This window comes from Sus scrofa, chromosome 3 (genome assembly GCF_000003025.6).
Source record: "Sus scrofa isolate TJ Tabasco breed Duroc chromosome 3, Sscrofa11.1, whole genome shotgun sequence".
NCBI classification, from domain to species: Eukaryota; Metazoa; Chordata; class Mammalia; order Artiodactyla; family Suidae; genus Sus; species Sus scrofa.
In genome coordinates, this window is record NC_010445.4 from 45,571,133 (window position 1) to 45,584,861 (window position 13,729).

Sequence of the window (13,729 nt, forward strand, 5' to 3'; positions counted from 1 at the left end):
ACTGTTTTGTGTGTGCTGTGATAAAAGGCAAGTAAGTAACTAGATAAATGGCATTAGAATCCAAGGTCGTCAATATTAAAAAGTACCAAAAACAAAGTCAAAGAAATTAAGACAAAATTCTTAAGTCCTTCCCTTAAATTTGAATTGGAAATATTATGACTTTATGCTTTGTCTAACTTCTGTTTCTGGGATGTCTTGTCCTATACGAAATGCAAGCCATTCTGTGTATACAAATGCATGAGGATTGAGCACCCTTAATTCCAACTTGGAGACACTGAGACATGAAGGCTAAGAACTTAACCAAGCAAAAATAAATAAATAAAAATTAAAAATGGGCCAGAGAGTGTTCCCAGCAGTGGGATTAGCAGAATCAAAGGCCAAGAGGAGAGAGTGCAAGGCCACTGGGTACAGTTATTTAGGTTGTACAATGCATAAGGACACTACATCCTGTAAACACATTTACTGTGGTAATTAATGAGGGAGGGCATAGGTGGGTTATGAGAACCTAGTCCTCCTGCCTAACTCCCTTCCACTGTCAAACATGTCAGGCACACACTAGGAGAGCATGCACACACATATATGTGATCAATGAGACACACAGGCACTCAGCTACAGCCTGTCCTGGCAGGGCTTGGGCTATCCTGAGTTCACCTTTCTCCTTATCGTCACAGTTAGTGACCAACTTTCACAACCTATTATACAAACCTAACACAATCATTTCTTCTGGGAGGGGCTGAGGGGAAGATAGAGTATGTTTCATTGTAGTAAGAGGGAGAGTTTTGTATGTGTGTGTTGCAGATCTTAGGGACTAAGAATTGGAAAGGGGTAGCTCTCTCTCCTATGGGAGTTGAAAACTGTTGCAAGAATACAGAAAAATGGAAACTAGAGGGGCAAATAGCAGATGTCACTGGGTCATGTAAAGGGCTTGGCACAGTGCCTAGTGCACAGCATACACTCAACCAATGGCCATCGCTGTTCTAGCCAAGACAATTAAACAATAAAAAGAAATAAAAGACACCCAAATTGAAAAGGAAGAAGTAAAACTGTCACTTTTTGCATACATAATCTTATATATAGGAAAATATAAAAGAATCTACCATAAAACCACTAGAGCTAATAAACAAATTTAGCAAAGCTGAGAGATACAAGATCAATATCCAAAAATCAGTTATATTTCTAGACACTAGCAATGACCAATCAAAAGATAAAATTAAGGGAAAAAATTCACTTACGATAGCACCAAGAATAATAAAACATTTAGGAATAAATTTAATCAAAATGGTGCAAGACTTGTACACTGGAAACTACAAACCATGGTTGAAAGAAATTAAGACCCAAACAAATGAAAAGATAACCCATGTTGCTGAATGAAAGACTTAATGTTATTAAGATGCCAGTACTCCTTAAGTCATGAACATACTCAATGCTATCACTAACAAAATTACTATAACATTTTTTTTTTCAAAAATAGACAACATGACCCAAATTCAATGGAATTGCAAGGGAACCAGAAGAACTAAAACAATCTTGAAAAAGAAGAATGAAATTGAAGGACTCATACTTCCCAATTTCAAACCTTACTGTTAAGCTACAGTAATGAAAACAGTGTGGTAAGGGCATTAAGAATAGACATACAGATTGATAGAATAGAAGTGAAAGTACAAAATAAACCCACAAATTTTTGGCAAACTGATTTCTGACAAGGGTCAGACCATCAAATGATAGTGGAACACTGAATAAACTACATACCAAAGAATGAACCCCTGATCCTTAACTCAAATATACACAGAAATTAATCCAAAGGGAATCAAAGACCTAAATACGAAGAGATAAAACTGTAAAACTCCTTGAAGGGCTCCCTACTTCAGAGAATGATCCAGACACCAGAAAGGATGCTAAACAGAAATATTAAATGGAGACCAAAGCAGAAGCCCAGTTGGAAGAGGAGTGACTCGATTCCGAGCACACCACCAGTGGATCCAGCTCACATGATCCATGAGGGTGATTCGCTCCAGGAGTAGAACACTTGGGAGGCCACCTAAACCAGACTTTAAAAAGTGAGTTTGTCCATCTCAGCCCCACACGTTTAAGTTGGCCTAACACCTCCCCTCTCTGGCCAGCCCACCACTGAGCCCCACTGCTGCTGAAAGCATTGCTCAGCAGGGTCTTCTTGAGTCCCAAGTGCTCCTGTTTCAGCTCAGTTCCTGTGGTGTGGCCAGTTCCTGGTTCTTTCCTGGGTCCTGCACAGTTGAAATTTTGTCCTTCCCTCTAGAGAGTCTCAGCTCCTTGTCAAATTCTTTGTCTTGGCTCCTCTCTTCCAGTTTTGTCTGCATCAAGTATTTCCTGAATTGAGTGAGTGCACAGACACCAGGGAAATCAGCGGAGGCAGACAGAGGCAGGTGTTAGGAGGGAAGGAGCCTGGAAGCAGGTAGGGTCTGGAGTCTTTTCCGCAACCCAGCCATTCTCAGGGTTTCAGGATTCCCAGAAGCAGCTGGGGAGAGGGGACCATTAAGGGGAAGTGAGGTTCCAAACTGCAGACTGGGCTAGAACAAGAGAAACGCCCTCTGTGACTGACTTTCCCTGATTATATGATTTGTTCCACAAACTTACATGCAGTAGCACATAGAGGACATGCAGTGAGTGCGTTCCAAAAGCACGTCTCCAGTTCTTCCTAAGAAGCAGTGATAACTCGGGTGGTGAGGTTTAGGAAATAGTTCAGGTAAAATTACTTGTGTGTGTCCCCTGCTGCCAAGGCCCTACTTGCCTGTGGTTTTTTGCTTGTTTGTTTTGGTTTTTGGTTTTGTTTGTTTGTGTGTTTGTTTTCATTTGGGAACTTTATTGCTGAGTTCTCTCCCACCCACTCCCAATTCCCTGCTTCTTTTCCTCTTCCTCCTTTGTGATGCCACAGAGGTTCAAAAAGCTGGATAACTATTGAATTTTTTTATTCCCTTCACTTCCTTCTACCTATACATTCTCCCAAGCAATCCGGCAATCCAACAGCAAGTAAGTAAATATTTATGCTAAAAATAATTAAGTAACCCTTTCAGATATTTCTCCTTGTTTACAGAGTCATATGGAAACATGCATTTTCCACCTCTGCATTATAATATTGGCATTTTCAATTGACAACAGTTTCACCTCTTCCTCTCCCTCTCCACATGTAATTGAATACAAGGGAAATGCCTCCAGTGTGTTACTATAGACCTGACTCTATTTTTTAATGGGTGTGAAGTTTTCTATGGCAAGAGTGATCCAGTCCTTGCACAGCCGTCCCCTGTGTGTGAGCACACACTTTGTTTCCAGCATTGGGCCACTACCCTGCAGGCAGCACAGCACCCTGTACTCAGTCCCCTCATCCACCCACTGCCCTTTGTTCACTCCATGCATCCTGTTCCTGGGAGGGGGGTGGCTGGGTTGGACTTGGTTTGGTTTTTGTTGACAGATACTGACTTTCCAAAGCAGCTATAACAATTCTCAATCCCACCAGCAATATTTGAGAGGGTACCATTTTCCCAGGGGACCATGACTCTAGTTTTGCAGCATTCAGGCTGATGAGGGGGCCTGATAAAAATGGATTGCACTAAACCCTCTTACATTGTTGGTAGGGATATAAATTGGGGCAGCCACTATGGAGAAGAGAATGGAGGGCCCTCAAAAAAAACTAAAAATAGAGTTACCATATGATCCAGCAATCACTCTCCTGGGCATATATCCAGACAAAACTGGATTCGAAAAGATATATTCACCCTAATGTTCATGCCAGCACTATTTACAACAGCCAAGATAAGGAAGCAACATAAATGTCCATGAACAGATGAATGGATAAAGAAGATGTGATATATATACACATAGTGGAATACTACTCAGCCATAAAAAAGAATGAAATAAGCCATTTGCAGCAATATGGATGGACCTAGAGATTATCATACTCATTGAAGTAAGTCAGAAAGAGAAAGACAAATACCATATGGTATTATTTATACATGGATTCTAAAATATGATGCAAATGAACTTATCTATGAAACAGAAATAAACTCACAGACATAGAGAATAGACCTGTGGTTGCCAAGGGGGAGGAGGGGCAGGAGAGAGACAGAGTGGGAGTGTGGGATTAGCAGATGCAAACTATTATGTGAGAATGGATAAACAGCAAGGTCCTACTGTATAGCGCATGCAACTATATTCAGTATCCTATAATAGACCATCATGGAAAAGAATATGAAAAATTGATTACGAGTCCCTTTTTGGTGCAGTGGGTTAAGGATCCAGCATTATCACTGCAGCGGCCCCAGGTCACTGCTGTGGAGTGGGTTCAATCCCTGGCCAGGATCTTCTGCATGCCATGAACATAGCCACAAACAAAACAACACAAAACAAAACAAAACACCTAGCCACTAAAATGTCTAGTTCATTAGGATTGCAGAGAAAGGCCTAAAAAACGCATCCATAATAGTGTTTAAATGAATACATATGGAGGTTGCCTTAGTGATAAGCACATCCCTGACCTTTCAGGGTTATAGGCAAGAGGGTTGTATTCATTCCCTTCTCACAGGCAGCCGACTAACCTCACTAGAGCTTTAAAACTTTAAACAAAGCTCTAAGTATCTACGGTTTTTAAAATGTTATCATGACCATTCACGATTTTAAAAGGGAATCCTCCTCTTTGATACTCTAAATTATTCTATATTATTATTCTACCACATTGTATATGATTAAGAAATTCCAAATTAAACAAAGGAGGAAAGCCTTCAGGGATCAAGTGAGTAAATGTTTGTATATTAATAAAAATAACAGTAAATATTGTAAAGCTGTACAAAAGTGTTGTGACCTTACCGAGTGATATCTAGCTGCATATCTATACAGAGGGATATTTATTTATTTATTTATTGTCTAAAGGTAAAGCCAAGATTTGCATCCCTCGTTAATGTTTCAGTCAAAGACAACTAGGAACAAAGTTAAGTTTATTGGCTCATGGCCACAAGGGAGAGCATATACTATGGGGAATTGGGAGCATCTTTCTAAAGATGGGACTTATATAGGATCTGGGATGGTGTTGAGTGATTATGGATGTGGGGGGTGGGTCAAGGAAGCGAGTATTTGCTCTGGATTGGGTGCTGCCAGGAAGCAGGCATAATTCCATAAGTGACGGTGTTTGATATGAACATTCGGTAAAGTTGTTTCCAGAATATCCTAGCCTAGTTGTTATTGGCAGGCTAACTCTCAGCTATCCTGAGCTGCTTTTCTCTTTCTCCCACTTAAGAGGTTGAGTTCAAAAGGGACAGATGACTTGACTAGTGGACCTGCACACCACCAACAGCTGGATGACTCCCGTCAATGGTCCTGACGGGTCAGACTCCCATTCACCTACCTTCAAAATTGGTATCAAGGAAAGAACTAGGGTTTAGAAGTTAATACCTGGGATAGCAGAAACATAGTTAACAAGAGGTTGTTTGGAGTCTGTATTAGTTTTCTAGGACTAACATAACAAAGTACCCCAGACTGAGTGGCTTAAGCAACAGAAATTTATTTTATCACAGTTCTGGAGGCAGAAGTCTGGGATCAAGGTGTCATCGGATTGGTTACTTCTCTGTCCCAGGCTCCTCTCCTTGGCTTGTAGATGGCCATCTTCTCCCTGCCTCTTCATGCTGTGCCCCCTCTGTATATGCCTGTGTCCAAATGCCCTCTTCTTATAAAGATACCAGTCATACTGAACAGGGATCACCCTAGTTACCTCAATTTAACTAAATTACCTTCTTAAAAACCTTCTCTTAAAACCCAGATCCTGAGGTCCTGGGGATGAGGACATGAACATATTAAAGATCCCAGGGGCAGGGGTGGGGAGGCAGTTGCAGGGAGCACAATTCAGCCAATAACTGACTCTGTCCATCTTCCCGGAAGATGGAAGCTTCTCTCCCACCAGAAGCCAACAAGAAAAGTCAACACAAAAAGAATAAGATTATTATGCTTTTTTGTTTTTGTTTTAAATGTCTGCACCTGCAGCATAGGGAAGTTCCTGGGCCAGGGATTGCATCTGAGACCTACACCACAGCTACAGCAACACTGGATCCTCTAACCCATAGCACTGGGCCAGGGATCGAACCTACACTTTCACAGTGACCCAAGCCACTGTAATTGGATTCTTAACTCACTGTGCCACAGCAGGAACTCCTATTATGTTTTCTGAAGCTCCTTTTTTTTGGGGGGGTGTCCCAAATGCCGCAAAAGCACAATGACCACATGAGAAGTATGGTGGTACCCATGACTAGTACATCTCACAGCCATTCCAGCCTCCTTTCCTTAGGGCTTTTGAGCAGGCCTGTTCTTTTCATCATTCTTCTAAGGAGTCACAAGGAGGTTATCTTTGGAAGATGCTAAAAAAGAATCATCAGTTAGTGAATGAAGCAACTGTGGGTCAGCAGTTTGCAGTCAGCTGGGGAGAGAACCCATTCATTCCCAGTGGCTTTCAAATTCCCTTTTCAAAGTAACAGAAAGCTCTATTTGCCAGGACCTGATGGTCCAGACATCTGTTGATTGCTTCCCAGCCATACTCTCCATTTAACTTCCCAAACTCCTGTCTTTGAGTATATGTCCATTCAGAGGAGGTTTTAGGGAAAGGCATATAACCTAACCAGTTCAGACTGACACAGGGGTATTGTTAGATTATCTGGCACCACGGAGTAAGCAAATGAGAACAAGAACTGTTACATTTGCCGCCATGAAGGAAATCATCCTGAAAGCAAAGTCAGTAGAGGTGGCAGATATGAAAGAACAGCAGAGAAAGGGAGGAGGAATCCTGATCAAACTGTATCTGAAGCCCACATACCTATGGACCTTTCAGTTAAATGAGCCAATAAATTCCCTTTGTTAAGCAAGCTTGGTTTCAGTTTTCTGTTAATAACAGGTCCAAGTATATGGATAGGTATTTATCAGCCTCTCTCTAAAGTCACTGCTGTCCTTCCAAGGAAGCACCCATTACTGTATTGTGACATGGTAATTGCCATCCAGGAAGAGTTACCAATGAAAATGCATCTTCAGAAAAATGAAAGAGGCTATCAAGTGGAAATAAGAGAAGAAATACAGATGTCTATGGGGTCTGAAATGATTTCAAATTTTCTTGTCTTTTTTTGGGGGGAGTACACCCCCGACATATGCAAGTTCCCAGGCTAGGGGTCAAGTCGGACCTGTAGCTGCTGGCCTACGCCACAGCCACGGCAACTCCAGATCCAAGCTGCATCTGTGACCTACACCACAGTTCATGGCAACGCCAGATACTTAACCCACTGAGCAAGGACAGGGATCAAGCCTATGTCCTCATGAATGCTAGTCAGATTCACTTCCACTAAAGCCACGATGGGAACTCCTAATTTCAAATGTTCAATGCCACTAAAACCTTTACCAAATCAGGTCTAAGCAGGACATATAGCATGTACCCAGTGGTGTGTGGAAGTAGTTGGAAAAGAAAGTGATGACAATAGCTGAAACCATTAGAATGATTGAAGCTTTTAAGGAGCTACTATAGGAAATATTTAATACGAACATGGGAAAAGACCATAAAAAGATCTACTGTTTCCTGTGGGGTTAATTTTACTTCAGATATTTTCTTTTTTCTTTTAACACTCAAGTGTATGAATCAAATAAAAAGCCATTCTCAAAATGCTGGGTACAAAGCCCAGGAGGACCCTGAGATCCAAAGGTCAGAGACAATCAAGAAAATGGAGTGTCAAGTGACGTTAGTGGTTCAAGGTGATTACACATCAGGAAGTCAAAATGAGTAATAGGTTCAATGAACACGGGTCATCATCTGGGTATCCTCTTAGAGAACTAGAGGGCTTGAGATCTCTCCAGAAGACAAAGCAGAAACAAAGAAGTATTGTCCAGGGATCCAAAGAGTGCAGGGAAACAGCCTTGCAGACCACAAACTGCAAAATGCAACAAACAAACAGAAAGACAATTAGGATTGAAGAAGCCCAAACGGAGGGGGCTGAGACCTGCAAACTTAGGAAAGTACCTGTGAAGATGAAGGGAAGTAATATGTTCCATGTATGCTTTTGGTTCCCAGACTAAAGTTTGCTGTGTGTGGTTTCCTAAGTATTAGGAGAACAGCTTGCCCCAGAAGCCAAGTCAGCACAATTTTCACAGCAATGGAACAGTATAACCAACATTTAAGAAGAGAAGGAAGAACTCTAGCTGACAAGAGATGAATTCTACAGAGATGCACAGAGCTAAGGTAGCCCAATTTAGAGAGGACACAAGCAGCCATTTATCAGGATGCAAGACTATGCTTATGAAGAACCGAGATGCCTCTAATAAGGGAAGAATAGGGAGGGAGTTCCCATCGTGGCTCACTTGGTTAACGACTCTGACTAGGAACCATGAGGTTGCAGGTTCAATCCCTGGCCTTGCTCAGTAGGCTAAGGATCTGGCGTTGCCATGAGCTGTGGTGTGGGTCGCAGACACGGCTCTGATCCCATGTTGCTGTGGCTCTGGCATAGGCCAGATTCGACCCCTAGCCTGGGAACCTCCATGTGCCACAGGAGCAGCCCAAGAAATGGCAAAAAACAAAATAACAACAACAAAAAAGGGAATAGGAAAAAGAAAGGATAGGGTCTCTGGCCTCTAGAACCAGGCTTAAAATGGAAATAGCATCTGGTACCACTTAGGTCCTTTATACAAATACCAGGATGGCATTTAGGATTGAATATTCTATTAAAGATTTTTGGAGATGCTGTAGGGGGCAGGAAGCTGGGATTCCCCCACCCTTCCTCCTAGATGCAGTGATACACGAGAACATTCTGGGTTTTGACCACATAGGTGTCTTCTTAAGTCACAAAATACTCTCAGATGAAAAAAAATTCTAGAATAGGGGTTTGTTTTTTTCCTTTCCTCCTATCAACTTTATTCTTAATATTTCATAGCCCCTTAAATCTCTCATCAGCTTTCTATAACTCTTTTAATGATAAATCTCTAATCTTACAGCATGTTTCAGCAACATATCTAAGTATTGCTAGTCTAAATTATTTTGCATTTCCCAGTGTAAGAAAGAGATATGTATCTGTAATTGTTTGCATATGTCAAATCAGGCAGAACCTAGAAAAAAATAAACATTTTTCTTGTCTAAATAGAGCGTGAACTTTGATATCATGTGACAACCCAAGAGGGTTCAGAAGTTGAGTGGAGAAACTTCTGATGCCATAGGATAGTGGAAGTCAGAGAAACATTATGAAGTCAGAGAGGCAGAAATTTGTTGTCATTTTACGGAACAGGAAACTGACACCCTGATGAAGAGTTTAAGTCATTCACCCATCATCTGCTTCTTGGGAAAGTCAAGGTTCCAGCTCATGTCTCCTGATGTGGCCTGGTTTTCCTTCTCTAATAAGTTTGGAAATTATGATGTTAAAATAAAAAATACTTTATCCATTAGCCTTCCTAATAATTCAGAGGATCTTTTTTTATTTTTCTTTTTTAGGTCTGTACCTGTGGCATATGAAGTTCCCAGGCTAGGTGTTGAATAGGAGCTGCAGCTGCTGGCCTACACCATAGCCACATTTATGTGATATCTGAGCCACATCTGTGACCTGCACCAAAGCTCACAGCAATGAAAGATCTTTAACCCACTGAGGGAGGTCAGGGGTGAACCCCACATTCTTATGGATACTAGTCAGATTTATAACCCTCTAAACCACAATGGGAACTCCCTAATTTAGAGAATCTATTAGTCATTTTATGTGGGTGGACATTTAATATTGAAATTAGCTGATAAAGTAAATTAGAGTTTCAAATAAAGAGGGTTGTAACTTTACAGTTCTGCCTCAGAAGCAGAAAAGGTGAATCTTAGAAACAGGGAGACCTCCTACTCCCCCCAGATCAAAACAAACCTCCTCTCTCACACTCTGGAGTAGGTTCAGGGAGATCAGGTTACAGAGCACTAAGGCAACAGCCATGCCAAAAACTGAAGAGAGGGCTAGATCAAGGAAGCAAAGATTATTATTTGAGATTTTCAGGTAGTCCATGGCAACTGCTACACTCTCAACACAAACCTAAGAAAAAAAAGGGCAGAGGAAGATTAAAGAAGATGAGGGTTAGAACCAGTGGAATTTAGAAGGCTGTTAGTGGCACAAGCTTCCAATTAGCAATTTAAAAAAATTTAAAAATTAACAACATATTTGGCATCCCTTTGGTATTTTCTGCTTCTATTGATTTATGTAAATCTCCAGCATTTGGGGGTTTACAAGTTTTCATCAAAGTATCAAACTATGTCTTCGTCAAACTCTTTGGAAGTTTTCCTTTATCCCTGACATGTAGAGATAATGTGAAGCTCTTAGGGAAAAAAAAAAAAAAAAATCATTCTAGGCTTGGGAAATAGCACATGAAACTCCCCTCAATAAGCTCCTGGAGCCTTTGAACCAGGCCTGTCTCAGCCTTCCTTCTCCGGTGCTGAGTCTTGTGACACAGGAAGATCAAGGGCCTGTTAAGTCCTCCACCTTAATGAGTCTGAAAACAAATTAGCACCTTCCCAGGTTCAATGGCCATTGAAGTTCTCAGAAATTCTGAGAACTCTTCCTTCTTGAGCTCCCAATCCCTACTTTCTCTCCCATTCCCTCTGTCTCTAAGGCCAGTTTAAAGTTCTACAAGTTACAGTTCTCTGACTCTCCTGCCCACTTCTCCCTCCAGGTCCCGATTTAGTGGGAACAGGGTCAATTAACTTAAGAGGGACATTATGATGAACACGTTGACTGGGAGGGTCAATGTAACTCTCCCTCAGAATAAGAATAATGACAGACAGGACTTCCACAATTAAGGACAAGAGGGAAGGCATTAAGGAGGTCAGGAAATTATTCCTAGAAACACACTGGATTCTAATAACTGCTGACAACCCTAGTACTCCTCTTACTCCTAGACGTACGCACAGTGATTGGCATCCAAGCTGTATAGGGGTCATTGTGCCCTTTCCAAAGGGCAGAGCAGAAGAGTCATCCACAGTACTTTTCCCTACTCCACGAACAAGCCTTGGTCGGAGAGAAACTCCTACTGGTAGAAATGAAGATGGGGTGACAATCTCAGTGGCTTCTAGAAAACAGGGTTGAGCTAAGTACAACTACCATGAGGTCCTATGACCACAAGGACGTTTGTTCCCAAAAGGCCCAGTTTAATATCAAGATCAAGCACAGACTCCTTAATTTAGCATTTAAGATTTTCTTTTTTTTTTTTTTTTTTTTTTTTTGTCTTTTTGCCATTTCTTGGGCTGCTCCTGCGGCATATGGAAATTCCCAGGTTAGGGGTCTAATCGGAGCTGTAGCCACCGGCCTACGCCAGAGCCACAGCAATGCGACCTGTGACCTACACCACAGCTCACGGCAACACAGGATCGTTAATCCACTAAGCAAGGGCAGGGATCGAACCCGCAACCTCATAGTTCCTAGTCGGATTCGTTAACCACTGCGCCACAATGGGAACTCATAGCATTTAAGATTTGACATCAAACCAGTCCTTCAAAAAGGATCTCCAGAAGTTCCCATAGTGGCTCAGCAGTTAACAAACCCCACTAGCATCCATAAGGATGCAAGTTCGATCCCTGGCCTCGCTCAGTGGGTTAAGGATCCAGCGTTGCTATGAGCTGTAGTGCAGGTTGTAGACATGGCTCGAATCCTGCATTGCTGTGGCTGTGGCGTAGGCCAGTGGCTACAGCTCCAATTGGACCCCTAGCCTGGGAACTTCCATGTGCTGTAGTGTTGCCCCAAAAAGACAAAAAAAGGGGGGAGGGGATCTCCACTGCTCATTAACAGAACTCCTCAAGGGCAATTTCCATCAGTAACCCTCATTTATACCAAGAATGATCTGCCCAGGCCCTCCCCAAACCCAGATCCTCCCACACCCTCCGCAAGGCCCAAATCAAACCCACCCTTTCCCATAAAGATTTCTTTGACAGTCAGGCCCCATGTCCCCTCCCTGCTCTGGACTCCCCTAGCAGATAGTCTAAATCATATGTGTATTAATTTGGCATTTAATGCACATTAATTTGCTACTTAGTGTTTTCTCTGTCTGTATCTTTATCTCCCAAAAAAACTACTAATTTCTTCAGGACAGGATCTATCTGGGTCAAATAAGGTTGTAATTAGGTATAAATCCAATAGCACCCAGTATATAATGGATACCCAGTCAGCATTTCCTGATTGTTCACTGATTGAAGTACTATCAGACACAAGTTGGAAACCTGAATAGATAGATGATAGATAGAGAGATAGAGAGATGTGAATGATGTACAGCAGAAATTGACAGAACATTGTAAATCCACTCTAATAAAATGTTTCAAGAGATAGAGAGATATGAATGATGTACAGCAGAAATTGACAGAACATTGTAAATCCACTCTAATAAAATGTTTTTTTCAAACATAGAAGACAATAGCATAAGCCAATGAATGTTTTGAGGAAAGTGGGGAAGAAAAAAAGCAGGGGCTGCAGAAGGCGTCTAAGAGCATTTGGGGAGTGGGAAAAGCATAATATATGTATTTCAAACTTGAAGTATAATCCAATAAAACCCATGAACTGGAAAGAAAAAAGAAAGAAAAGAAAAGAAAACCTGAGTTAGTGAAACCAAAAACGTGTTCATTCCTGTGATGGTTAGCAGAACGGAAACTTGTCTAAAGACCCCAGAGGGAGCACCCTCTGAGTAACAACCCCACAAACTGCATACTTGTGTACATCCAAATGAAGTAACATCCTGAAAGAAATTCTGGACTCTGAGAGCATCAGGAGTTCCAGAAACTGCTAATTTTTTTAAAAGGTATTTAAATTCAGGGCCCTAAGAAAGCAAAATATCCACACAGCCTCTCTAAAAGGAAGGTAATCACAGGAATAGCTCTTTCTATTTGACTTGCATTGTCAAGTGGCTCTTGAAAGAACCTGGAGAAGTAGCATGGGAAGTTATTAAAAGACCAAGGGACAGAGAAGGTTAGGCTGACTCTTTTCTAACTCACTCTCAAATCGGAAGCATCAGAGCATTGTATATTTCTTCTTAGACATCTGGGCTCCTTCACAAAGAGGTCTCTTCATTTTTGACCTTGTAATTCATAAGTTCTTGGTCTCGAGAGCTCTTAGTTCCACAGAAGATGGTGAAAGCTTTCTTGCAGCCATCCTATACCCTATCCAAACTTCTTTTAATTACCACTTAGAGGTAGGAACAGCCGCCAGTCCCTCAAGTCCTCATTACCTCCAGGACACCCACATAGCCTTTCAGATCCTTTAAATCAAGCCTAGATGCCTCCAAGGGTATCAACCCATCGCTGTCCTTTGCCACGTATAATTTACATAACCAACCCAGAGGTGCCTATGGACACTCTGTCTGTTGGTAGCCGCCAAGCGAAAACTCACTTAGGTTTCTCCTTGGGCTTTTGATGAATCGCTCCCTAACTCAGCCATAGCCTTTTAGGCCCTGGAACTAAGACTTCATGGGCTTCAGCATCTCGGTTTTTTGGTGACAGCGACGACGACGAGGAGCAGAAAACTGTGGGAAGTGGGGAGGTGTGCCATTGATTCGGCAGGGCTCCGTTTTTACCCCACTTGCCCATCTCCTAAACCAGAGGCGGGCATGTCCGCCTGGACTTAAATCAGTCTCCACTCTACAAACGGGATTATTTTCTTCTTTCCATAAGCCAGACATGACGATTCCGGTTTACATATTTAAACAAAGGGTCGAAGAGGCAAGTCTCTGGACCTAAGGGCCGAGGCAC